At 46.3% G+C, this 19960-nt stretch overlaps 42 non-coding genes across 42 annotated transcripts; all 42 read left to right on the top strand.

The window, feature by feature from the left end:
* Window positions 1-92: 92 nt before the first annotated feature.
* Window positions 93-211, top strand: LOC148859895 (5S ribosomal RNA). The gene has a single exon (XR_016096480.1). It is a non-coding gene; the product is annotated as a 5S ribosomal RNA (ribosomal RNA).
* Window positions 212-570: 359 nt separating this feature from the next.
* On the top strand, window positions 571-689 carry LOC148859894 (5S ribosomal RNA). Its single transcript, XR_016096603.1, has one exon. It is a non-coding gene; the product is annotated as a 5S ribosomal RNA (ribosomal RNA).
* A 359-nt stretch (window positions 690-1048) lies between these two features.
* LOC148859893 (5S ribosomal RNA) lies at window positions 1049-1167 on the top strand. The gene has a single exon (XR_016096898.1). It is a non-coding gene; the product is annotated as a 5S ribosomal RNA (ribosomal RNA).
* A 359-nt stretch (window positions 1168-1526) lies between these two features.
* LOC148859892 (5S ribosomal RNA) lies at window positions 1527-1645 on the top strand. The gene has a single exon (XR_016096602.1). It is a non-coding gene; the product is annotated as a 5S ribosomal RNA (ribosomal RNA).
* A 359-nt stretch (window positions 1646-2004) lies between these two features.
* LOC148859891 (5S ribosomal RNA) lies at window positions 2005-2123 on the top strand. Its single transcript, XR_016097638.1, has one exon. It is a non-coding gene; the product is annotated as a 5S ribosomal RNA (ribosomal RNA).
* A 359-nt stretch (window positions 2124-2482) lies between these two features.
* Window positions 2483-2601, top strand: LOC148859890 (5S ribosomal RNA). The gene has a single exon (XR_016095409.1). It is a non-coding gene; the product is annotated as a 5S ribosomal RNA (ribosomal RNA).
* A 359-nt stretch (window positions 2602-2960) lies between these two features.
* On the top strand, window positions 2961-3079 carry LOC148859889 (5S ribosomal RNA). The gene has a single exon (XR_016097110.1). It is a non-coding gene; the product is annotated as a 5S ribosomal RNA (ribosomal RNA).
* Window positions 3080-3438: 359 nt separating this feature from the next.
* Window positions 3439-3557, top strand: LOC148859888 (5S ribosomal RNA). Its single transcript, XR_016095407.1, has one exon. It is a non-coding gene; the product is annotated as a 5S ribosomal RNA (ribosomal RNA).
* Window positions 3558-3916: 359 nt separating this feature from the next.
* LOC148859887 (5S ribosomal RNA) lies at window positions 3917-4035 on the top strand. Its single transcript, XR_016098111.1, has one exon. It is a non-coding gene; the product is annotated as a 5S ribosomal RNA (ribosomal RNA).
* A 359-nt stretch (window positions 4036-4394) lies between these two features.
* LOC148859886 (5S ribosomal RNA) lies at window positions 4395-4513 on the top strand. Its single transcript, XR_016096156.1, has one exon. It is a non-coding gene; the product is annotated as a 5S ribosomal RNA (ribosomal RNA).
* A 359-nt stretch (window positions 4514-4872) lies between these two features.
* LOC148859885 (5S ribosomal RNA) lies at window positions 4873-4991 on the top strand. The gene has a single exon (XR_016096011.1). It is a non-coding gene; the product is annotated as a 5S ribosomal RNA (ribosomal RNA).
* A 359-nt stretch (window positions 4992-5350) lies between these two features.
* On the top strand, window positions 5351-5469 carry LOC148859884 (5S ribosomal RNA). Its single transcript, XR_016095406.1, has one exon. It is a non-coding gene; the product is annotated as a 5S ribosomal RNA (ribosomal RNA).
* Window positions 5470-5828: 359 nt separating this feature from the next.
* On the top strand, window positions 5829-5947 carry LOC148859883 (5S ribosomal RNA). Its single transcript, XR_016096601.1, has one exon. It is a non-coding gene; the product is annotated as a 5S ribosomal RNA (ribosomal RNA).
* A 359-nt stretch (window positions 5948-6306) lies between these two features.
* On the top strand, window positions 6307-6425 carry LOC148859882 (5S ribosomal RNA). Its single transcript, XR_016096600.1, has one exon. It is a non-coding gene; the product is annotated as a 5S ribosomal RNA (ribosomal RNA).
* A 359-nt stretch (window positions 6426-6784) lies between these two features.
* On the top strand, window positions 6785-6903 carry LOC148859881 (5S ribosomal RNA). The gene has a single exon (XR_016095834.1). It is a non-coding gene; the product is annotated as a 5S ribosomal RNA (ribosomal RNA).
* A 359-nt stretch (window positions 6904-7262) lies between these two features.
* Window positions 7263-7381, top strand: LOC148859880 (5S ribosomal RNA). The gene has a single exon (XR_016097068.1). It is a non-coding gene; the product is annotated as a 5S ribosomal RNA (ribosomal RNA).
* Window positions 7382-7735: 354 nt separating this feature from the next.
* Window positions 7736-7854, top strand: LOC148859879 (5S ribosomal RNA). Its single transcript, XR_016095404.1, has one exon. It is a non-coding gene; the product is annotated as a 5S ribosomal RNA (ribosomal RNA).
* A 359-nt stretch (window positions 7855-8213) lies between these two features.
* Window positions 8214-8332, top strand: LOC148859878 (5S ribosomal RNA). The gene has a single exon (XR_016096218.1). It is a non-coding gene; the product is annotated as a 5S ribosomal RNA (ribosomal RNA).
* Window positions 8333-8691: 359 nt separating this feature from the next.
* Window positions 8692-8810, top strand: LOC148859877 (5S ribosomal RNA). The gene has a single exon (XR_016096064.1). It is a non-coding gene; the product is annotated as a 5S ribosomal RNA (ribosomal RNA).
* Window positions 8811-9169: 359 nt separating this feature from the next.
* On the top strand, window positions 9170-9288 carry LOC148859876 (5S ribosomal RNA). Its single transcript, XR_016096098.1, has one exon. It is a non-coding gene; the product is annotated as a 5S ribosomal RNA (ribosomal RNA).
* A 359-nt stretch (window positions 9289-9647) lies between these two features.
* On the top strand, window positions 9648-9766 carry LOC148859875 (5S ribosomal RNA). Its single transcript, XR_016095403.1, has one exon. It is a non-coding gene; the product is annotated as a 5S ribosomal RNA (ribosomal RNA).
* A 359-nt stretch (window positions 9767-10125) lies between these two features.
* LOC148859874 (5S ribosomal RNA) lies at window positions 10126-10244 on the top strand. Its single transcript, XR_016096067.1, has one exon. It is a non-coding gene; the product is annotated as a 5S ribosomal RNA (ribosomal RNA).
* A 359-nt stretch (window positions 10245-10603) lies between these two features.
* LOC148859873 (5S ribosomal RNA) lies at window positions 10604-10722 on the top strand. The gene has a single exon (XR_016095813.1). It is a non-coding gene; the product is annotated as a 5S ribosomal RNA (ribosomal RNA).
* Window positions 10723-11081: 359 nt separating this feature from the next.
* On the top strand, window positions 11082-11200 carry LOC148859872 (5S ribosomal RNA). Its single transcript, XR_016095402.1, has one exon. It is a non-coding gene; the product is annotated as a 5S ribosomal RNA (ribosomal RNA).
* A 359-nt stretch (window positions 11201-11559) lies between these two features.
* Window positions 11560-11678, top strand: LOC148859871 (5S ribosomal RNA). Its single transcript, XR_016098110.1, has one exon. It is a non-coding gene; the product is annotated as a 5S ribosomal RNA (ribosomal RNA).
* A 359-nt stretch (window positions 11679-12037) lies between these two features.
* On the top strand, window positions 12038-12156 carry LOC148859870 (5S ribosomal RNA). Its single transcript, XR_016095667.1, has one exon. It is a non-coding gene; the product is annotated as a 5S ribosomal RNA (ribosomal RNA).
* A 359-nt stretch (window positions 12157-12515) lies between these two features.
* Window positions 12516-12634, top strand: LOC148859869 (5S ribosomal RNA). The gene has a single exon (XR_016098109.1). It is a non-coding gene; the product is annotated as a 5S ribosomal RNA (ribosomal RNA).
* Window positions 12635-12993: 359 nt separating this feature from the next.
* On the top strand, window positions 12994-13112 carry LOC148859868 (5S ribosomal RNA). The gene has a single exon (XR_016096155.1). It is a non-coding gene; the product is annotated as a 5S ribosomal RNA (ribosomal RNA).
* A 359-nt stretch (window positions 13113-13471) lies between these two features.
* LOC148859867 (5S ribosomal RNA) lies at window positions 13472-13590 on the top strand. Its single transcript, XR_016096010.1, has one exon. It is a non-coding gene; the product is annotated as a 5S ribosomal RNA (ribosomal RNA).
* Window positions 13591-13949: 359 nt separating this feature from the next.
* LOC148859866 (5S ribosomal RNA) lies at window positions 13950-14068 on the top strand. Its single transcript, XR_016095401.1, has one exon. It is a non-coding gene; the product is annotated as a 5S ribosomal RNA (ribosomal RNA).
* A 359-nt stretch (window positions 14069-14427) lies between these two features.
* LOC148859865 (5S ribosomal RNA) lies at window positions 14428-14546 on the top strand. Its single transcript, XR_016096599.1, has one exon. It is a non-coding gene; the product is annotated as a 5S ribosomal RNA (ribosomal RNA).
* A 359-nt stretch (window positions 14547-14905) lies between these two features.
* LOC148859864 (5S ribosomal RNA) lies at window positions 14906-15024 on the top strand. Its single transcript, XR_016096598.1, has one exon. It is a non-coding gene; the product is annotated as a 5S ribosomal RNA (ribosomal RNA).
* Window positions 15025-15383: 359 nt separating this feature from the next.
* On the top strand, window positions 15384-15502 carry LOC148859863 (5S ribosomal RNA). The gene has a single exon (XR_016095832.1). It is a non-coding gene; the product is annotated as a 5S ribosomal RNA (ribosomal RNA).
* A 359-nt stretch (window positions 15503-15861) lies between these two features.
* Window positions 15862-15980, top strand: LOC148859862 (5S ribosomal RNA). The gene has a single exon (XR_016096530.1). It is a non-coding gene; the product is annotated as a 5S ribosomal RNA (ribosomal RNA).
* A 354-nt stretch (window positions 15981-16334) lies between these two features.
* LOC148859861 (5S ribosomal RNA) lies at window positions 16335-16453 on the top strand. Its single transcript, XR_016095400.1, has one exon. It is a non-coding gene; the product is annotated as a 5S ribosomal RNA (ribosomal RNA).
* Window positions 16454-16812: 359 nt separating this feature from the next.
* Window positions 16813-16931, top strand: LOC148859860 (5S ribosomal RNA). Its single transcript, XR_016096217.1, has one exon. It is a non-coding gene; the product is annotated as a 5S ribosomal RNA (ribosomal RNA).
* Window positions 16932-17290: 359 nt separating this feature from the next.
* LOC148859859 (5S ribosomal RNA) lies at window positions 17291-17409 on the top strand. Its single transcript, XR_016096062.1, has one exon. It is a non-coding gene; the product is annotated as a 5S ribosomal RNA (ribosomal RNA).
* A 359-nt stretch (window positions 17410-17768) lies between these two features.
* Window positions 17769-17887, top strand: LOC148859858 (5S ribosomal RNA). The gene has a single exon (XR_016095399.1). It is a non-coding gene; the product is annotated as a 5S ribosomal RNA (ribosomal RNA).
* Window positions 17888-18246: 359 nt separating this feature from the next.
* Window positions 18247-18365, top strand: LOC148859857 (5S ribosomal RNA). The gene has a single exon (XR_016095398.1). It is a non-coding gene; the product is annotated as a 5S ribosomal RNA (ribosomal RNA).
* Window positions 18366-18724: 359 nt separating this feature from the next.
* LOC148859856 (5S ribosomal RNA) lies at window positions 18725-18843 on the top strand. Its single transcript, XR_016096066.1, has one exon. It is a non-coding gene; the product is annotated as a 5S ribosomal RNA (ribosomal RNA).
* Window positions 18844-19202: 359 nt separating this feature from the next.
* LOC148859855 (5S ribosomal RNA) lies at window positions 19203-19321 on the top strand. The gene has a single exon (XR_016095812.1). It is a non-coding gene; the product is annotated as a 5S ribosomal RNA (ribosomal RNA).
* A 359-nt stretch (window positions 19322-19680) lies between these two features.
* LOC148859854 (5S ribosomal RNA) lies at window positions 19681-19799 on the top strand. Its single transcript, XR_016095397.1, has one exon. It is a non-coding gene; the product is annotated as a 5S ribosomal RNA (ribosomal RNA).
* The last annotated feature ends 161 nt before the right edge of the window (window positions 19800-19960 follow it).

The raw sequence follows: 19960 nt of genomic DNA, 5'->3' as shown, positions 1-19960 counted from the left end.
AGTTGCATACACCGTTTTTTCAAATCTGAAAGAATTAACGGAGGGGAGCAAGATAATGAGTGCATAAAGATTAAAACGAACAAGAAGCAAACGGGTGCGATCATACCAGCACTAATGCACCGGATCCCATCAGAACTCCGAAGTTATGCGTGCTTGGGCGAGAGTAGTACTAGGATGGGTGACCTCCTGGGAAGTCCTCGTGTTGCACCCCAATTTTATTAATATTTTATTTTTGATATACTATTTGCAAATTCCATATGTCGTTTCGGCGAGACAACTGGAAACAACGTGCCGGATACTCGGACCATTTGCGGAACGACCGTCATTACTGAATGGGAACGGTGCAAAACCGGGCTTTTTGCATTCGTCGTGCATTGTGGGCCCCGCGATATTACTACATTTATCCGGGGATGCGGCAGATCTAGAAAGGAATAACTCCGCTCACCTGGGAGCTTGTGCACGGTTACCAAGGGAGGAAAGTTGCATACACCGTTTTTTCAAGTCTGAAAGAATTAATGGAGGGGAGCAAGATAGTGAGTGTATAAAGATTAAAGCGAACAAGAGGAAAACGGGTGCGATCATACCAGCACTAATGCACCGGATCCCATCAGAACTCCGAAATTAAGCGTGCTTGGGCGAGAGTAGTACTAGAATGGGTGACCTCCTGGGAAGTCCTCGTGTTGCACCCCAATTTTATTAATATTTTATTTTTGATATACTATTTGCAAATTCCATATGTCGTTTCGGCGAGACAACTGGAAACAACGTGCCGGATACTCGGACCATTTGCGGAACGACCGTCATTACTGAATGGGAACGGTGCAAAACCGGGCTTTTGGCATTCGTCGTGCATTGTGGGCCCCGCGATATTACTACATTTATCCGGGGATGCGGCAGATCTAGAAAGGAATAACTCAGCTCACCTGGGAGCTTGTGCACGGTTACCAAGGGAGGAAAGTTGCATACACCGTTTTTTCAAGTCTGAAAGAATTAATGGAGGGGAGCAAGATAGTGAGTGCATAAAGATTAAAGCGAACAAGAAGAAAACGGGTGCGATCATACCAGCACTAATGCACCGGATCCCATCAGAACTCCGAAATTAAGCGTGCTTGGGCGAGAGTAGTATTAGGATGGGTGACCTCCTGGGAAGTCCTCGTGTTGCACCCCAATTTTATTAATATTTTATTTTTGATATACTATTTGCAAATTCCATATGTCGTTTCGGCGAGACAACTGGAAACAACGTGCCGAATAGTCGGACCATTTGCGGAACGACCGTCATTACTGAATGGGAACGGTGCAAAACCGGGCTTTTGGCATTCGTCGTGCATTGTGGGCCCCGCGATATTACTACATTTATCCGGGGATGCGGCAGATCTAGAAAGGAATAACTCCGCTCACCTGGGAGCTTGTGCACGGTTACCAAGGGAGGAAAGTTGCATACACCGTTTTTTCAAGTCTGAAAGAATTAATGGAGGGGAGCAAGATAGTGAGTGTATAAAGATTAAAGCGAACAAGAGGAAAACGGGTGCGATCATACCAGCACTAATGCACCGGATCCCATCAGAACTCCGAAATTAAGCGTGCTTGGGCGAGAGTAGTACTAGAATGGGTGACCTCCTGGGAAGTCCTCGTGTTGCACCCCAATTTTATTAATATTTTATTTTTGATATACTATTTGCAAATTCCATATGTCGTTTCGGCGAGACAACTGGAAACAACGTGCCGGATACTCGGACCATTTGCGGCACGACCATCATTACTGAATGGGAACGGTGCAAAACTGGGCTTTTGGCATTCGTCGTGCATTGTGGGCCCCGTGATATTACTACATTTATCCGGGGATGCGGCAGATCTAGAAAGTAATAACTCCGCTCACCTGGGAGCTTGTGCACGGTTACCAAGGGAGGAAAGTTGCATACACCGTTTTTTCAAGTCAGAAAGAATTAATGGAGGGGAGCAAGATAATTAGTGCATAAAGATTAAAGCGAACAAGAAGCAAACGGGTGCGATCATACCAGCACTAATGCACCGGATCCCATCAGAACTCCGAAGTTAAGCGTGCTTCGGCGAGAGTAGTAATAGGATGGGTGACCTCCTGGGAAGTCCTCGTGTTGCACCCCAATTTTATTAATATTTTATTTTTGATATACTATTTGCAAATTCCATATGTTGTTTCGGCGAGACAACTGGAAACAACGTGCGAGATACTCGGACCATTTGCGGCACGACCGTCATTACTGAATGGGAACGGTGCAAAACTGGGCTTTTGGCATTCGTCGTGCATTGTGGGCCCCGTGATATTACTACATTTATCCGAGGATGCGGCAGATCTAGAAAGGAATAACTCCGCTCACCTGGGAGCTTGTGCACGGTTACCAAGGGTGGAAAGTTGCATACACCGTTTTTTCAAATCTGAAAGAATTAATGGAGGGGAGCAAGATAGTGAGTGCATAAAGATTAAAGCGAACAAGAAGAAAACGGGTGCGATCATACCAGCACTAATGCACCGGATCCCATCAGAACTCCGAAGTTAAGCGTGCTTGGGCGAGAGTAGTACTAGGATGGGTGACCTCCTGGGAAGTCCTCGTGTTGCACCCCAATTTTATTAATATTTTATTATTGATATACTATTTGCAAATTCCATATGTCGTTTCGGCGAGACAACAGGAAACAACGTGCCGGATACTTGGACCATTTGCGGAACGACTGTCATTACTGAATGGGAACGGTGGAAAACCGGGCTTTTGGCATTCGTCGTGCATTGTGGGCCCCGCGATATTACTACATTTATCCGGGGATGCGGCAGATCTAGAAAGGAATAACTCCGCTCACCTGGGAGCTTGTGCACGGTAACCAAGGGAGGAAAGTTGCATACACCGTTTTTTCAAGTCTGAAAGAATTAACGGAGGGGAGCAAGATAATTAGTGCATAAAGATTAAAGCGAACAAGAAGCAAACGGGTGCGATCATACCAGCACTAATGCACCGGATCCCATCAGAACTCCGAAGTTAAGCATGCTTGGGCGAGAGTTGTACTAGGATGGGTGACCTCCTGTGAAGTCCTCGTGTTGCACCCCAATTTTATTAATATTTTATTTTTGATATACTATTTGCAAATTCCATATGTCGTTTCGGCGAGACAACTGGAAACAACGTGCCGGATACTCGGACCATTTGCGGAACGACCATCAATACTGAATGGGAACGGTGCAAAAGCGGGATTTTGGCAATCGTCGTGCATTGTGGGCCCCGCGATATTACTACATTTATCCGGGGATGCGGCAGATCTAGAAAAAAATAACTCCGCTCACCTGGGAGCTTGTGCACGGTTACCAAGGGAGGAAAGTTGCATACACCGTTTTTTCAAGTCTGAAAGAATTAATGGAGGGGAGCAAGATAGTGAGTGCATAAAGATTAAAGCGAACAAGAAGCAAACGGGTGCGATCATACCAGCACTAATGCACCGGATCCCATCAGAACTCCGAAGTTAAGCGTGCTTGGGCGAGAGTAGTACTAGGATGGGTGACCTCCTGGGAAGTCCTCGTGTTGCACCCCAATTTTATTAATATTTTATTTTTGATATACTATTGGCAAATTCCATATGTCGTTTTGGCGAGACAACAGGAAACAACGTGCCGGATACTCGGACCATTTGCGGAACGACTGTCATTACTGAATGGGAACGGTGCAAAACCGGGCTTTTGGCATTCGTCGTGCATTGTGGGCCCCGCGATATTACTACATTTATCCGGGGATGCGGCAGATCTAGAAAGGAATAACTCCGCTCACCTGGGAGCTTGTGCACGGTAACCAAGGGAGGAAAGTTGCATACACCGTTTTTTCAAGTCTGAAAGAATTAATGGAGGGGAGCAAGATAGTGAGTGCATAAAGATTAAAGCGAACAAGAAGAAAACGGGTGCGATCATACCAGCACTAATGCACCGTATCCCATCAGAACTCCGAAATTAAGCGTGCTTGGGCGAGAGTAGTATTAGGATGGGTGACCTCCTGGGAAGTCCTCGTGTTGCACCCCAATTTTATTAATATTTTATTTTTGATATACTATTTGCAAATTCCATATGTCGTTTCGGCGAGACAACTGGAAACAACGTGCCGGATACTCGGACCATTTGCGGAACGACCGTCATTACTGAATGGGAACGGTGCAAAACCGGGCTTTTGGCATTCGTCGTGCATTGTGGGCCCCGCGATATTACTACATTTATCCGGGGATGCGGCAGATCTAGAAAGGAATAACTCCGCTCACCTGGGAGCTTGTGCACGGTAACCAAGGGAGGAAAGTTGCATATACCGTTTTTTCAAATCTGAAAGAATTAACGGAGGGGAGCAAGATAATGAGTGCATAAAGATTAAAACGAACAAGAAGCAAACGGGTGCGATCATACCAACACTAATGCACCGGATCCCATCAGAACTCCGAAGTTAAGCGTGCTTGGGCGAGAGTAGTACTAGGATGGGTGACCTCCTGGGAAGTCCTCGTGTTGCACCCCAATTTTATTAATATTTTATTTTTGATATACTATTTGCAAATTCCATATGTCGTTTCGGCGAGACAACTGGAAACAACGTGCCGGATACTCGGACCATTTGCGGAACGACCGTCATTACTGAATGGGAACGGTGCAAAACCGGGCTTTTGGCATTCGTCGTGCATTGTGGGCCCCGCGATATTACTACATTTATCCGGGGATGCGGCAGATCTAGAAAGGAATAACTCCGCTCACCTGGGAGCTTGTTCACGGTTACCAAGGGAGGAAAGTTGCATACACCGTTTTTTCAAATCTGAAAGAATTAACGGAGGGGAGCAAGATAATGAGTGCATAAAGATTAAAGCGAACAAGAAGCAAACAGGTGCGATCATACCAGCACTAATGCACCGGATCCCATCAGAACTCCGAAGTTAAGCGTGCTTGGGCGAGAGTAGTACTAGGATGGGTGACCTCCTGGGAAGTCCTCGTGTTGCACCCCAATTTTATTAATATTTTATTTTTGATATACTATTTGCAAATTCCATATGTCGTTTCGGCGAGACAACTGGAAACAACGTGCCGGATACTCGGACCATTTGCGGAACGACCGTCATTACTGAATGGGAACGGTGCAAAACCGGGCTTTTGGCATTCGTCGTGCATTGTGGGCCCCGCGATATTACTACATTTATCCGGGGATGCGGCAGATCTAGAAAGGAATAACTCCGCTCACCTGGGAGCTTGTGCACGGTTACCAAGGGAGGAAAGTTGCATACACCGTTTTTTCAAATCTGAAAGAATTAACGGAGGGGAGCAAGATAATGAGTGCATAAAGATTAAAACGAACAAGAAGCAAACGGGTGCGATCATACCAGCACTAATGCACCGGATCCCATCAGAACTCCGAAGTTAAGCGTGCTTGGGCGAGAGTAGTACTAGGATGGGTGACCTCCTGGGAAGTCCTCGTGTTGCACCCCAATTTTATTAATATTTTATTTTTGATATACTATTTGCAAATTCCATATGTCGTTTCGGCGAGACAACTGGAAACAACGTGCCGGATACTCGGACCATTTGCGGAACGACCGTCATTACTGAATGGGAACGGTGCAAAACCGGGCTTTTGGCATTCGTCGTGCATTGTGGGCCCCGCGATATAACTACATTTATCCGGGGATGCGGCAGATCTAGAAAGGAATAACTCCGCTCACCTGGGAGCTTGTGCACGGTTACCAAGGGAGGAAAGTTGCATACACCGTTTTTTCAAGTCTGAAAGAATTAATGGAGTGGAGCAAGATAGTGAGTGTATAAAGATTAAAGCGAACAAGAGGAAAACGGGTGCGATCATACCAGCACTAATGCACCGGATCCCATCAGAACTCCGAAATTAAGCGTGCTTGGGCGAGAGTAGTACTAGAATGGGTGACCTCCTGGGAAGTCCTCGTGTTGCACCCCAATTTTATTAATATTTTATTTTTGATATACTATTTGCAAATTCCATATGTCGTTTCGGCGAGACAACTGGAAACAACGTGCCGGATACTCGGACCATTTGCGGAACGACCGTCATTACTGAATGGGAACGGTGCAAAACCGGGCTTTTGGCATTCGTCGTGCATTGTGGGCCCCGCGATATTACTACATTTATCCGGGGATGCGGCAGATCTAGAAAGGAATAACTCAGCTCACCTGGGAGCTTGTGCACGGTTACCAAGGGAGGAAAGTTGCATACACCGTTTTTTCAAGTCTGAAAGAATTAATGGAGGGGAGCAAGATAGTGAGTGTATAAAGATTAAAGCGAACAAGAGGAAAACGGGTGCGATCATACCAGCACTAATGCACCGGATCCCATCAGAACTCCGAAATTAAGCGTGCTTGGGCGAGAGTAGTACTAGAATGGGTGACCTCCTGGGAAGTCCTCGTGTTGCACCCCAATTTTATTAATATTTTATTTTTGATATACTATTTGCAAATTCCATATGTCGTTTCGGCGAGACAACTGGAAACAACGTGCCGGATACTCGGACCATTTGCGGAACGACCGTCATTACTGAATGGGAACGGTGCAAAACCGGGCTTTTGGCATTCGTCGTGCATTGTGGGCCCCGCGATATTACTACATTTATCCGGGGATGCGGCAGATCTAGAAAGGAATAACTCCGCTCACCTGGGAGCTTGTGCACGGTCACCAAGGGAGGAAAGTTGCATACACCGTTTTTTCAAATCTGAAAGAATTAACGGAGGGGAGCAAGATAATGAGTGCATAAAGATTAAAGCGAACAAGAAGCAAACGGGTGCGATCATACCAGCACTAATGCACCGGATCCCATCAGAACTCCGAAGTTAAGCGTGCTTGGGCGAGAGTAGTACTAGGATGGTTGACCTCCTGGGAAGTCCTCGTGTTGCACCCCAATTTTATTAATATTTTATTTTTGATATACTATTTGCAAATTCCATATGTCGTTTCGGCGAGACAACTGGAAACAACGTGCCGGATACTCGCACCATTTGCGGAACGACCTTCATTACTGAATGGGAACGGTGCAAAACCGGGCTTTTGGCATTCGTCGTGCATTGTGGGCCCCGCGATATTACTACATTTATCCGGGGATGCGGCAGATCTTGAAAGGAATAACTCCGCTCACCTGGGAGGTTGTGCACGGTAACCAAGGGAGGAAAGTTGCATATACCGTTTTTTCAAATCTGAAAGAATTAATGGAGGGGAGCAAGATAATGAGTGCATAAAGATTAAAACGAACAAGAAGCAAACGGGTGCGATCATACCAGCACTAATGCACCGGATCCCATCAGAACTCCGAAGTTAAGCGTGCTTGGGCGAGAGTAGTACTAGGATGGGTGACCTCCTGGGATGTCCTCGTGTTGCTCCCCAATTTTATTAATATTTTATTTTTGATATACTATTTGCAAATTCCATATGTCGTTTCGGCGAGACAACTGAACGTGCCGGATACTCGGACCATTTGCGGAACGACCGTCATTACTGAATGGGAACGGTGCAAAACCGGGCTTTTGGCATTCGTCGTGCATTGTGGGCCCCGCGATATTACTACATTTATCCGGGGATGCGGCAGATCTAGAAAGGAATAACTCCGCTCACCTGGGAGCTTGTGCACGGTTACCAAGGGAGGAAAGTTGCATACACCGTTTTTTCAAATCTGAAAGAATTAACGGAGGGGAGCAAGATAATGAGTGCATAAAGATTAAAACGAACAAGAAACAAACGGGTGCGATCATACCAGCACTAATGCACCGGATCCCATCAGAACTCCGAAGTTAAGCGTGCTTGGGCGAGAGTAGTACTAGGATGGGTGACCTCCTGGGAAGTCCTCGTGTTGCACCCCAATTTTATTAATATTTTATTTTTGATATACTATTTGCAAATTCCATATGTCGTTTCGGCGAGACAACTGGAAACAACGTGCCGGATACTCGGACCATTTGCGGAACGACCGTCATTACTGAATGGGAACGGTGCAAAACCGGGCTTTTGGCATTCGTCGTGCATTGTGGGCCCCGCGATATTACTACATTTATCCGGGGATGCGGCAGATCTAGAAAGGAATAACTCCGCTCACCTGGGAGCTTGTGCACGGTAACCAAGGGAGGAAAGTTGCATATACCGTTTTTTCAAATCTGAAAGAATTAACGGAGGGGAGCAAGATAATGAGTGCATAAAGATTAAAACGAACATGAAGCAAACGGGTGCGATCATACCAGCACTAATGCACCGGATCCCATCAGAACTCCGAAGTTAAGCGTGCTTGGGCGAGAGTAGTACTAGGATGGGTGACCTCCTCGGAAGTCCTCGTGTTGCACCCCAATTTTATTAATATTTTATTTTTGATATACTATTTGCAAATTCCATATGTCGTTTCGGCGAGACAACTGGAAACAACGTGCCGGATACTCGGACCATTTGCGGAACGACCGTCATTACTGAATGGGAACGGTGCAAAACCGGGCTTTTGGCATTCGTCGTGCATTGTGGGCCCCGCGATATTACTACATTTATCCGGGGATGCGGCAGATCTAGAAAGGAATAACTCCGCTCACCTGGGAGCTTGTGCACGGTCACCAAGGGAGGAAAGTTGCATACACCGTTTTTTAAAATCTGAAAGAATTAACGGAGGGGAGCAAGATAATGAGTGCATAAAGATTAAAGCGAACAAGAAACAAACGGGTGCGATCATACCAGCACTAATGCACCGGATCCCATCAGAACTCCGAAGTTAAGCGTGCTTGGGCGAGAGTAGTACTAGGATGGGTGACCTCCTGGGAAGTCCTCGTGTTGCACCACAATTTTATTAATATTTTATTTTTGATATACTATTTGCAAATTCCATATGTCGTTTCGGCGAGACAACTGGAAACAACGTGCCGGATACTCGCACCATTTGCGGAACGACCGTCATTACTGAATGGGAACGGTGCAAAACCGGGCTTTTGGCATTCGTCGTGCATTGTGGGCCCCGCGATATTACTACATTTATCCGGGGATGCGGCAGATCTAGAAAGGAATAACTCCGCTCACCTGGGAGCTTGTGCACGGTAACCAAGGGAGGAAAGTTGCATATACCGTTTTTTCAAATCTGAAAGAATTAACGGAGGGGAGCAAGATAATGAGTGCATAAAGATTAAAACGAACAAGAAGCAAACGGGAGCGATCATACCAGCACTAATGCACCGGATCCCATCAGAACTCCGAAGTTAAGCGTGCTTGGGCGAGAGTAGTACTAGGATGGGTGACCTCCTGGGAAGTCCTCGTGTTGCACCCCAATTTTATTAATATTTTATTTTTGATATACTATTTGCAAATTCCATATGTCGTTTCGGCGAGACAACTGGAAACAACGTGCCGGATACTCGGACCATTTGCGGAACGACCGTCATTACTGAATGGGAACGGTGCAAAACCGGGCTTTTGGCATTCGTCGTGCATTGTGGGCCCCGCGATATTACTACATTTATCCGGGGATGCGGCAGATCTAGAAAGGAATAACTCCGCTCACCTGGGAGCTTGTGCACGGTTACCAAGGGAGGAAAGTTGCATACACCGTTTTTTCAAATCTGAAAGAATTAACGGAGGGGAGCAAGATAATGAGTGCATAAAGATTAAAGCGAACAAGAAGCAAACGGGTGCGATCATACCAGCACTAATGCACCGGATCCCATCAGAACTCCGAAGTTAAGCGTGCTTGGGCGAGAGTAGTACTAGGATGGGTGACCTCCTGGGAAGTCCTCGTGTTGCACCCCAATTTTATTAATATTTTATTTTTGATATACTATTTGCAAATTCCATATGTCGTTTCGGCGAGACAACTGGAAACAACGTGCCGGATACTCGGACCTTTTGCGGAACGACCGTCATTACTGAATGGGAACGGTGCAAAACCGGGCTTTTGTCATTCGTCGTGCATTGTGGGCCCCGCGATATTACTACATTTATCCGGGGATGCGGCAGATCTAGAAAGGAATAACTCCGCTCACCTGGGAGCTTGTGCACGGTAACCAAGGGAGGAAAGTTGCATATACCGTTTTTTCAAATCTGAAAGAATTAACGGAGGGGAGCAAGATAATGAGTGCATAAAGATTAAAACGAACAAGAAGCAAACGGGTGCGATCATACCAGCACTAATGCACCGGATCCCATCAGAACTCCGAAGTTAAGCGCGCTTGGGCGAGAGTAGTACTAGGATGGGTGACCTCCTGGGAAGTCCTCGTGTTGCACCCCAATTTTATTAATATTTTATTTTTGATATACTATTTGCAAATTCCATATGTTGTTTCGGCGAGACAACTGGAAACAACGTGCGAGATACTCGGACCATTTGCGGCACGACCGTCATTACTGAATGGGAACGGTGCAAAACTGGGCTTTTGGCATTCGTCGTGCATTGTGGGCCCCGTGATATTACTACATTTATCCGAGGATGCTGCAGATCTAGAAAGGAATAACTCCGCTCACCTGGGAGCTTGTGCACGGTTACCAAGGGATGAAAGTTGCATACACCGTTTTTTCAAATCTGAAAGAATTAATGGAGGGGAGCAAGATAGTGAGTGCATAAAGATTAAAGCGAACAAGAAGAAAACGGGTGCGATCATACTAGCACTAATGCACCGGATCCCATCAGAACTCCGAAGTTAAGCGTGCTTGGGCGAGAGTAGTACTAGGATGGGTGACCTCCTGGGAAGTCCTCGTGTTGCACCCCAATTTTATTAATATTTTATTTTTGATATACTATTTGCAAATTCCATATGTCGTTTCGGCGAGACAACTGGAAACAACGTGCCGGATACTCGGTCCATTTGCGGAACGACCGTCATTACTGAATGGGAACGGTGCAAAACCGGGCTTTTGGCATTCGTCGTGCATTGTGGGCCCCGCGATATTACTACATTTATCCGGGGATGCGGCAGATCTAGAAAGGAATAACTCCGCTCACCTGGGAGCTTGTGCACGGTTACCAAGGGAGGAAAGTTGCATACACCGTTTTTTCAAGTCTGAAAAAATTAATGGAGGGGAGCAAGATAGTGAGTGCATAAAGATTAAAGCGAACAAGAAAAAAACGGGTGCGATCATACCAGCACTAATGCACCGGATCCCATCAGAACTCCGAAGTTAAGCGTGCTTGGGCGAGAGTAGTACTAGGATGGGTGACCTCCTGGGAAGTCCTCGTGTTGCACCCCAATTTTATTAATATTTTATTTTTGATATACTATTGGCAAATTCCATATGTCGTTTCGGCGTGACAACAGGAAACAACGTGCTGGATACTCGGACCATTTGCGGAACGACTGTCATTATTGAATGGGAACGGTGCAAAACCGGGCTTTTGGCATTCGTCGTGCATTGTGGGCCCCGCGATATTACTACATTTATCCGGGGATGCGGCAGATCTAGAAAGGAATAACTCCGCTCACCTGGGAGCTTGTGCACGGTAACCAAGGGAGGAAAGTTGCATACACCGTTTTTTCAAGTCTGAAAGAATTAATGGAGGGGAGCAAGATAGTGAGTGCATAAAGATTAAAGCGAACAAGAAGAAAACGGGTGCGATCATACCAGCACTAATGCACCGTATCCCATCAGAACTCCGAAATTAAGCGTGCTTGGGCGAGAGTAGTATTAGGATGGGTGACCTCCTGGGAAGTCCTCGTGTTGCACCCCAATTTTATTAATATTTTATTTTTGATATACTATTTGCAAATTCCATATGTCGTTTCGGCGAGACAACTGGAAACAACGTGCGAGATACTCGGACCATTTGCGGCACGACCGTCATTACTGAATGGGAACGGTGCAAAACTGGGCTTTTGGCATTCGTCGTGCATTGTGGGCCCCGTGATATTACTACATTTATCCGAGGATGCGGCAGATCTAGAAAGGAATAACTCCGCTCACCTGGGAGCTTGTGCACGGTTACCAAGGGTGGAAAGTTGCATACACCGTTTTTTCAAATCTGAAAGAATTAATGGAGGGGAGCAAGATAGTGAGTGCATAAAGATTAAAGCGAACAAGAAGAAAACGGGTGCGATCATACCAGCACTAATGCACCGGATCCCATCAGAACTCCGAAGTTAAGGGTGCTTGGGCGAGAGTAGTACTAGGATGGGTGACCTCCTGGGAAGTCCTCGTGTTGCACCCCAATTTTATTAATATTTTATTATTGATATACTATTTGCAAATTCCATATGTCGTTTCGGCGAGACAACTGGAAACAACGTGCCGGATACTCGGACCATTTGCGGAACGACCGTCATTACTGAATGGGAACGGTGCAAAACCGGGCTTTTGGCATTCGTCGTGCATTGTGGGCCCCGCGATATTACTACATTTATCCGGGGATGCGGCAGATCTAGAAAGGAATAACTCCGCTCACCTGGGAGCTTGTGCACGGTAACCAAGGGAGGAAAGTTGCATACACCGTTTTTTCAAGTCTGAAAGAATTAATGGAGGGGAGCAAGATAGTGAGTGCATAAAGATTAAAGCGAACAAGAAGAAAACGGGTGCGATCATACCAGCACTAATGCACCGTATCCCATCAGAACTCCGAAATTAAGCGTGCTTGGGCGAGAGTAGTATTAGGATGGGTGACCTCCTGGGAAGTCCTCGTGTTGCACCCCAATTTTATTAATATTTTATTTTTGATATACTATTTGCAAATTCCATATGTCGTTTCGGCGAGACAACTGGAAACAACGTGCCGGATACTCGGACCATTTGCGGAACGACCGTCATTACTGAATGGGAACGGTGCAAAACCGGGCTTTTGGCATTCGTCGTGCATTGTGGGCCCCGCGATATTACTACATTTATCCGGGGATGCGGCAGATCTAGAAAGGAATAACTCCGCTCACCTGGGAGCTTGTGCACGGTAACCAAGGGAGGAAAGTTGCATATACCGTTTTTTCAAATCTGAAAGAATTAACGGAGGGGAGCAAGATAATGAGTGCATAAAGATTAAAACGAACAAGAAGCAAACGGGTGCGATCATACCAACACTAATGCACCGGATCCCATCAGAACTCCGAAGTTAAGCGTGCTTGGGCGAGAGTAGTACTAGGATGGGTGACCTCCTGGGAAGTCCTCGTGTTGCACCCCAATTTTATTAATATTTTATTTTTGATATACTATTTGCAAATTCCATATGTCGTTTCGGCGAGACAACTGGAAACAACGTGCCGGATACTCGGACCATTTGCGGAACGACCGTCATTACTGAATGGGAACGGTGCAAAACCGGGCTTTTGGCATTCGTCGTGCATTGTGGGCCCCGCGATATTACTACATTTATCCGGGGATGCGGCAGATCTAGAAAGGAATAACTCCGCTCACCTGGGAGCTTGTTCACGGTTACCAAGGGAGGAAAGTTGCATACACCGTTTTTTCAAATCTGAAAGAATTAACGGAGGGGAGCAAGATAATGAGTGCATAAAGATTAAAGCGAACAAGAAGCAAACAGGTGCGATCATACCAGCACTAATGCACCGGATCCCATCAGAACTCCGAAGTTAAGCGTGCTTGGGCGAGAGTAGTACTAGGATGGGTGACCTCCTGGGAAGTCCTCGTGTTGCACCCCAATTTTATTAATATTTTATTTTTGATATACTATTTGCAAATTCCATATGTCGTTTCGGCGAGACAACTGGAAACAACGTGCCGGATACTCGGACCATTTGCGGAACGACCGTCATTACTGAATGGGAACGGTGCAAAACCGGGCTTTTGGCATTCGTCGTGCATTGTGGGCCCCGCGATATTACTACATTTATCCGGGGATGCGGCAGATCTAGAAAGGAATAACTCCGCTCACCTGGGAGCTTGTGCACGGTTACCAAGGGAGGAAAGTTGCATACACCGTTTTTTCAAATCTGAAAGAATTAACGGAGGGGAGCAAGATAATGAGTGCATAAAGATTAAAACGAACAAGAAGCAAACGGGTGCGATCATACCAGCACTAATGCACCGGATCCCATCAGAACTCCGAAGTTAAGCGTGCTTGGGCGAGAGTAGTACTAGGATGGGTGACCTCCTGGGAAGTCCTCGTGTTGCACCCCAATTTTATTAATATTTTATTTTTGATATACTATTTGCAAATTCCATATGTCGTTTCGGCGAGACAACTGGAAACAACGTGCCGGATACTCGGACCATTTGCGGAACGACCGTCATTACTGAATGGGAACGGTGCAAAACCGGGCTTTTGGCATTCGTCGTGCATTGTGGGCCCCGCGATATAACTACATTTATCCGGGGATGCGGCAGATCTAGAAAGGAATAACTCCGCTCACCTGGGAGCTTGTGCACGGTTACCAAGGGAGGAAAGTTGCATACACCGTTTTTTCAAGTCTGAAAGAATTAATGGAGGGGAGCAAGATAGTGAGTGTATAAAGATTAAAGCGAACAAGAGGAAAACGGGTGCGATCATACCAGCACTAATGCACCGGATCCCATCAGAACTCCGAAATTAAGCGTGCTTGGGCGAGAGTAGTACTAGAATGGGTGACCTCCTGGGAAGTCCTCGTGTTGCACCCCAATTTTATTAATATTTTATTTTTGATATACTATTTGCAAATTCCATATGTCGTTTCGGCGAGACAACTGGAAACAACGTGCCGGATACTCGGACCATTTGCGGAACGACCGTCATTACTGAATGGGAACGGTGCAAAACCGGGCTTTTGGCATTCGTCGTGCATTGTGGGCCCCGCGATATTACTACATTTATCCGGGGATGCGGCAGATCTAGAAAGGAATAACTCAGCTCACCTGGGAGCTTGTGCACGGTTACCAAGGGAGGAAAGTTGCATACACCGTTTTTTCAAGTCTGAAAGAATTAATGGAGGGGAGCAAGATAGTGAGTGTATAAAGATTAAAGCGAACAAGAGGAAAACGGGTGCGATCATACCAGCACTAATGCACCGGATCCCATCAGAACTCCGAAATTAAGCGTGCTTGGGCGAGAGTAGTACTAGAATGGGTGACCTCCTGGGAAGTCCTCGTGTTGCACCCCAATTTTATTAATATTTTATTTTTGATATACTATTTGCAAATTCCATATGTCGTTTCGGCGAGACAACTGGAAACAACGTGCCGGATACTCGGACCATTTGCGGAACGACCGTCATTACTGAATGGGAACGGTGCAAAACCGGGCTTTTGGCATTCGTCGTGCATTGTGGGCCCCGCGATATTACTACATTTATCCGGGGATGCGGCAGATCTAGAAAGGAATAACTCCGCTCACCTGGGAGCTTGTGCACGGTCACCAAGGGAGGAAAGTTGCATACACCGTTTTTTCAAATCTGAAAGAATTAACGGAGGGGAGCAAGATAATGAGTGCATAAAGATTAAAGCGAACAAGAAGCAAACGGGTGCGATCATACCAGCACTAATGCACCGGATCCCATCAGAACTCCGAAGTTAAGCGTGCTTGGGCGAGAGTAGTACTAGGATGGTTGACCTCCTGGGAAGTCCTCGTGTTGCACCCCAATTTTATTAATATTTTATTTTTGATATACTATTTGCAAATTCCATATGTCGTTTCGGCGAGACAACTGGAAACAACGTGCCGGATACTCGCACCATTTGCGGAACGACCGTCATTACTGAATGGGAACGGTGCAAAACCGGGCTTTTGGCATTCGTCGTGCATTGTGGGCCCCGCGATATTACTACATTTATCCGGGGATGCGGCAGATCTTGAAAGGAATAACTCCGCTCACCTGGGAGGTTGTGCACGGTAACCAAGGGAGGAAAGTTGCATATACCGTTTTTTCAAATCTGAAAGAATTAATGGAGGGGAGCAAGATAATGAGTGCATAAAGATTAAAACGAACAAGAAGCAAACGGGTGCGATCATACCAGCACTAATGTACCGGATCCCATCAGAACTCCGAAGTTAAGCGTGCTTGGGCGAGAGTAGTACTAGGATGGGTGACCTCCTGGGAAGTCCTCGTGTTGCTCCCCAATTTTATTAATATTTTATTTTTGATATACTATTTGCAAATTCCATATGTCGTTTCGGCGAGACAACTGAACGTGCCGGATACTCGGACCATTTGCGGAACGACCGTCATTACTGAATGGGAACGGTGCAAAACCGGGCTTTTGGCATTCGTCGTGCATTGTGGGCCCCGCGATATTACTACATTTATCCGGGGATGCGGCAGATCTAGAAAGGAATAACTCCGCTCACCTGGGAGCTTGTGCACGGTTACCAAGGGAGGAAAGTTGCATACACCGTTTTTTCAAATCTGAAAGAATTAACGGAGGGGAGCAAGATAATGAGTGCATAAAGATTAAAACGAACAAGAAACAAACGGGTGCGATCATACCAGCACTAATGCACCGGATCCCATCAGAACTCCGAAGTTAAGCGTGCTTGGGCGAGAGTAGTACTAGGATGGGTGACCTCCTGGGAAGTCCTCGTGTTGCACCCCAATTTTATTAATATTTTATTTTTGATATACTATTTGCAAATTCCATATGTCGTTTCGGCGAGACAACTGGAAACAACGTGCCGGATACTCGGACCATTTGCGGAACGACCGTCATTACTGAATGGGAACGGTGCAAAACCGGGCTTTTGGCATTCGTCGTGCATTGTGGGCCCCGCGATATTACTACATTTATCCGGGGATGCGGCAGATCTAGAAAGGAATAACTCCGCTCACCTGGGAGCTTGTGCACGGTAACCAAGGGAGGAAAGTTGCATATACCGTTTTTTCAAATCTGAAAGAATTAACGGAGGGGAGCAAGATAATGAGTGCATAAAGATTAAAACGAACATGAAGCAAACGGGTGCGATCATACCAGCACTAATGCACCGGATCCCATCAGAACTCCGAAGTTAAGCGTGCTTGGGCGAGAGTAGTACTAGGATGGGTGACCTCCTCGGAAGTCCTCGTGTTGCACCCCAATTTTATTAATATTTTATTTTTGATATACTATTTGCAAATTCCATATGTCGTTTCGGCGAGACAACTGGAAACAACGTGCCGGATACTCGGACCATTTGCGGAACGACCGTCATTACTGAATGGGAACGGTGCAAAACCGGGCTTTTGGCATTCGTCGTGCATTGTGGGCCCCGCGATATTACTACATTTATCCGGGGATGCGGCAGATCTAGAAAGGAATAACTCCGCTCACCTGGGAGCTTGTGCACGGTCACCAAGGGAGGAAAGTTGCATACACCGTTTTTTAAAATCTGAAAGAATTAACGGAGGGGAGCAAGATAATGAGTGCATAAAGATTAAAGCGAACAAGAAACAAACGGGTGCGATCATACCAGCACTAATGCACCGGATCCCATCAGAACTCCGAAGTTAAGCGTGCTTGGGCGAGAGTAGTACTAGGATGGGTGACCTCCTGGGAAGTCCTCGTGTTGCACCACAATTTTATTAATATTTTATTTTTGATATACTATTTGCAAATTCCATATGTCGTTTCGGCGAGACAACTGGAAACAACGTGCCGGATACTCGCACCATTTGCGGAACGACCGTCATTACTGAATGGGAACGGTGCAAAACCGGGCTTTTGGCATTCGTCGTGCATTGTGGGCCCCGCGATATTACTACATTTATCCGGGGATGCGGCAGATCTAGAAAGGAATAACTCCGCTCACCTGGGAGCTTGTGCACGGTAACCAAGGGAGGAAAGTTGCATATACCGTTTTTTCAAATCTGAAAGAATTAACGGAGGGGAGCAAGATAATGAGTGCATAAAGATTAAAACGAACAAGAAGCAAACGGGTGCGATCATACCAGCACTAATGCACCGGATCCCATCAGAACTCCGAAGTTAAGCGTGCTTGGGCGAGAGTAGTACTAGGATGGGTGACCTCCTGGGAAGTCCTCGTGTTGCACCCCAATTTTATTAATATTTTATTTTTGATATACTATTTGCAAATTCCATATGTCGTTTCGGCGAGACAACTGGAAACAACGTGCCGGATACTCGGACCATTTGCGGAACGACCGTCATTACTGAATGGGAACGGTGCAAAACCGGGCTTTTGGCATTCGTCGTGCATTGTGGGCCCCGCGATATTACTACATTTATCCGGGGATGCGGCAGATCTAGAAAGGAATAACTCCGCTCACCTGGGAGCTTGTGCACGGTTACCAAGGGAGGAAAGTTGCATACACCGTTTTTTCAAATCTGAAAGAATTAACGGAGGGGAGCAAGATAATGAGTGCATAAAGATTAAAGCGAACAAGAAGCAAACGGGTGCGATCATACCAGCACTAATGCACCGGATCCCATCAGAACTCCGAAGTTAAGCGTGCTTGGGCGAGAGTAGTACTAGGATGGGTGACCTCCTGGGAAGTCCTCGTGTTGCACCCCAATTTTATTAATATTTTATTTTTGATATACTATTTGCAAATTCCATATGTCGTTTCGGCGAGACAACTGGAAACAACGTGCCGGATACTCGGACCTTTTGCGGAACGACCGTCATTACTGAATGGGAACGGTGCAAAACCGGGCTTTTGGCATTCGTCGTGCATTGTGGGCCCCGCGATATTACTACATTTATCCGGGGATGCGGCAGATCTAGAAAGGAATAACTCCGCTCACCTGGGAGCTTGTGCACGGTAACCAAGGGAGGAAAGTTGCATATACCGTTTTTTCAAATCTGAAAGAATTAACGGAGGGGAGCAAGATAATGAGTGCATAAAGATTAAAACGAACAAGAAGCAAACGGGTGCGATCATACCAGCACTAATGCACCGGATCCCATCAGAACTCCGAAGTTAAGCGCGCTTGGGCGAGAGTAGTACTAGGATGGGTGACCTCCTGGGAAGTCCTCGTGTTGCACCCCAATTTTATTAATATTTTATTTTTGATATACTATTTGCAAATTCCATATGTTGTTTCGGCGAGACAACTGGAAACAACGTGCGAGATACTCGGACCATTTGCGGCACGACCGTCATTACTGAATGGGAACGGTGCAAAACTGGGCTTTTGGCATTCGTCGTGCATTGTGGGCCCCGTGATATTACTACATTTATCCGAGGATGCTGCAGATCTAGAAAGGAATAACTCCGCTCACCTGGGAGCTTGTGCACGGTTACCAAGGGATGAAAGTTGCATACACCGTTTTTTCAAATCTGAAAGAATTAATGGAGGGGAGCAAGATAGTGAGTGCATAAAGATTAAAGCGAACAAGAAGAAAACGGGTGCGATCATACTAGCACTAATGCACCGGATCCCATCAGAACTCCGAAGTTAAGCGTGCTTGGGCGAGAGTAGTACTAGGATGGGTGACCTCCTGGGAAGTCCTCGTGTTGCACCCCAATTTTATTAATATTTTATTTTTGATATACTATTTGCAAATTCCATATGTCGTTTCGGCGAGACAACTGGAAACAACGTGCCGGATACTCGGTCCATTTGCGGAACGACCGTCATTACTGAATGGGAACGGTGCAAAACCGGGCTTTTGGCATTCGTCGTGCATTGTGGGCCCCGCGATATTACTACATTTATCCGGGGATGCGGCAGATCTAGAAAGGAATAACTCCGCTCACCTGGGAGCTTGTGCACGGTTACCAAGGGAGGAAAGTTGCATACACCGTTTTTTCAAGTCTGAAAAAATTAATGGAGGGGAGCAAGATAGTGAGTGCATAAAGATTAAAGCGAACAAGAAAAAAACGGGTGCGATCATACCAGCACTAATGCACCGGATCCCATCAGAACTCCGAAGTTAAGCGTGCTTGGGCGAGAGTAGTACTAGGATGGGTGACCTCCTGGGAAGTCCTCGTGTTGCACCCCAATTTTATTAATATTTTATTTTTGATATACTATTGGCAAATTCCATATGTCGTTTCGGCGTGACAACAGGAAACAACGTGCTGGATACTCGGACCATTTGCGGAACGACTGTCATTATTGAATGGGAACGGTGCAAAACCGGGCTTTTGGCATTCGTCGTG

This window comes from Nelumbo lutea, chromosome 4 (genome assembly GCF_056320005.1).
Source record: "Nelumbo lutea isolate HS-2025 chromosome 4, American lotus-T2T, whole genome shotgun sequence".
Taxonomy (NCBI): domain Eukaryota; kingdom Viridiplantae; phylum Streptophyta; class Magnoliopsida; order Proteales; family Nelumbonaceae; genus Nelumbo; species Nelumbo lutea.
The sequence above is the reverse complement of the archived record's forward strand: the minus strand, read 5'-3'. Positions and strand labels throughout refer to the sequence as shown.